We start from the raw sequence: 2994 nt of genomic DNA, 5'->3' as shown, positions 1-2994 counted from the left end.
GGTTCGGTATACCTCTTTCCCCGAGTACATGCTGAATTCCATGTGAAGATGAGGGCAAGGACAGCTAACTGATAAGTAGCTGCATTCCCCCTGCCAGAGGGAGGACTTGTGCAATATCCTGGTGTCTTGCCTGGGGGTAGAACCATCAAGTCTGGGAAGGGAACAAAGCACAAACTGATGTAATCAAAAGGTGACAGTGGGTATGGAACTGGGAGCACACCCCTCCTACCTCACCCCCTGGGCTGCAGAACTTGCTGTTACTTCAGGGCGATTTCTACATAGTGCCCCATTCACTGACAAATACGCAATTCCTGGGAACTGTGTATACACTTCAAGGACTGGGCACAGTGGTTATATTACTTACATCCTTCAGCGGATAGGTGCTGCCCCCAGTAATCCTCCTTCCCTCCATCCTCCTCTACCCCAACCCACCCCTTGTGACACACTAATACCTGACTGAAAAAGAAAGGTAATCAGTAGAAGTGTTTTAGTCTACAGGTTTATTATGGAGTCAGCTTGCTTTGGCAGTACAGAGAGGAAAAAAGCCACCCCCCCTTCTTTAAAAGCACTGTTGCACACAGCAATTGTACCATTGATGCAATAAACTGTGGTGGGGGAAGGAGAAGTGAAAATCACCTGGCACTCTGTCTTCTTTACTAGTCTGTTAACAGCCATTATCAGCTGCAAAGACCACTCCAACTGGCAAATACCTCGCACTAGTTTATCATTCTTGCATTAAATCCCCAAATGGTGAGATGGCAGCCACAGTCCAGTTACCCAAAGCAACAACTGGTAAGGACAGCAGTGAAGTCCCTTGGTTGCGCTTTACTACCAAAGGAGATGATGATGTGACCAGTCACATAAGGTCAGTGTAACATGAGCTCTCAACTCCTCAGATACACTGACTGCTACTTAAACATGACCTGCAAGTTCTGCTTGTGATCTTCAATCTATACAAAAAGCTTTAATTTCCCCAAACCAGTATTATCTTCTGCACCAGAACTGCCCGTTTATCCTAAGTATCACAACTGGACACAGAACAAGATTTCTGAAAGTATTTACTTCAACAGTTTACATTCCAGAAGTATTCCAAATACCTTCAAGTGAGAAGTTCACTGGTCCTTTAATCATCAGGACAAAGGAGCATTCACACAGTCCTTGTTTTTTCCAAGCTGTTAACGCCCTTTGTAAGCATTTTTGCAAGTCAATTCATCAAGTGTACAAGCACCTCCAGACAGGTTTTCAGCTTCACTGAGCTTTGAGGAGGTGCAAATAAAACTACACAGTACAGATCACCATAGCATTCAAGACCAAACATTAACACTGACAAGCTGGTACTGGTAACTCCAATCCATGCTCCAACAGGCACACATCTGCAGAGCTACTGACTGGCTGCTGCACTGCCCTCAGTTCACAAGTGCCTCCTGCTTTTCACCAGTGACCTGTAACCTGCTTCAGCTACCCAAATATTAACAGAAAGAGCAGGGTTATCACAAAATACTTCTTCGTTAGAAATGCAGTTTATTTCAATGCACCAATAAAAAAAGCCCAATGTTTCCAGATCACAGAACATTAACACAACAAAGGAGTTTTGCGTTAGTCTACTACTAGGACTTTTAAAAGATCCAGGTTCATGCCAATTGTTAGTCAATAGAAACAGCTTCCTAGGACTAAGCCCTTACATTTATAAAGACACCACAAAATCCCTTATAATAATGTAAACAAAATAAATTTTCTTCTTAAACTTTTTTAATTCAAATCCATTCTTTCATGACTTCCACTCCTTCAAGGGCTTCCTGATGGTGAATGACTGAAAAGGAAAGAAAAACATCAAGAGCAACTCCTACAGCAAACCCAACAGAAACTGTGTGTGCTACCCCAGGTTTCCTATGCTCAGGAGACCTTCCTGCTTTGTAATGCCCCATATCACACTGTTCTCATTACAGTTCATGAATAATGAGAAGTGTTATATTTTACTCCTTTATAAGTAACAACTGCTTTAAGCTTGAAAAGGTCAGGCAAAAATAAACAGCCATCAGCTGCCATAGCTAGGCAAGACAACAAGCCTGCTCAAGAAGGACCTTGGAGCCTGTGCTCCAGCTGTGCGAAGGAATTCTTACTCTGCCATAACCTACTGTTCCAGTTTAGGGCTCTTCATGAGGCACCAGCTCAGACTATGTAAATTCCAGCACACACTTCTCTGGTTCCATAGGAATACCTGTTTCTTCCTTCACAGTGCAAAACCTGGCAGCTGTGCAACTGAGACCCAGCTGCAAGGATAATCCTACCCCATATTCATAATTTGCTCCGTATCTCGCATTATGCACTTCCCCAGATTCTAAATTCCTCAGGAACTCTGGGATAGTTGATTCTCATTTGCCCCCATTTTCTGTTGTCCTTTATAATTTCATTAAAGTAGGTTACCTTAGGGTTACTGTTGTGAAGTTCTGACTACCAGTGGTAGGAAGTGCCCATAAAACATCATCTTTTCATAGTAAGAAATGCCCACAACAATTCATCTTTTCACAGTTCACAGATCAAGACAAGCTTTAAGCTTTTATGCTTGCACAAGTTAACTTCTCCAGCACTCATGTCTGGAGTGGTTGCTGTGTAACTGTATGTCACACTCCAGTTTTAAGATATTCCTACCTTCTCTTTGGAGATGGTGATCTGGACTTTGAACGACTGTTAAAAAAAAAGAAGAGCCATCAATGTGGTAAACCTGTAAGACACTCAGTAACCACTTCTGGCCATTTAAAACCAGTAAGAACAGTTTGATGTTAAATATGTTAAAATGCTGATGACAGCAAGTACACCAAATTACTTTAAGCAAGAAGCTGCAGTGGAGAAGGAAAACTGCTGAAAACTGGAGCCCTCAGAAAGAGCAACACAGCATCAAAGCAGCTGTAAAATGATCACAGTAGAACTGCAAAGCAGGAGCAGTGAATCACATAATCAGGAACACTAAGAACTACAGACAGTTGAGAACAAAAG

At 42.4% G+C, this 2994-nt stretch overlaps 1 long non-coding RNA gene across 1 annotated transcript in view; it reads right to left on the bottom strand.

The window, feature by feature from the left end:
- Window positions 1-1499: 1499 nt before the first annotated feature.
- Window positions 1500-2994, bottom strand: part of LOC104408163 — a 5293-nt gene continuing 3798 nt past the window's right edge. Inside the window, exons 5-6 of the long non-coding RNA XR_719926.1 lie at window positions 2650-2685; window positions 1500-1810 (exon numbers count right to left, since the gene is read on the bottom strand). This is a non-coding gene — a long non-coding RNA (uncharacterized LOC104408163). The remainder of the gene's footprint in view (window positions 1811-2649; window positions 2686-2994) is intronic.

This window comes from Nestor notabilis, unplaced genomic scaffold (assembly GCF_000696875.1).
Source record: "Nestor notabilis isolate BGI_N333 unplaced genomic scaffold, ASM69687v1 scaffold8717, whole genome shotgun sequence".
NCBI lineage: Eukaryota > Metazoa > Chordata > Aves > Psittaciformes > Psittacidae > Nestor > Nestor notabilis.
Note: the sequence above shows the minus strand (reverse complement) of the source record. Positions and strands in the feature narration are given on the sequence as shown.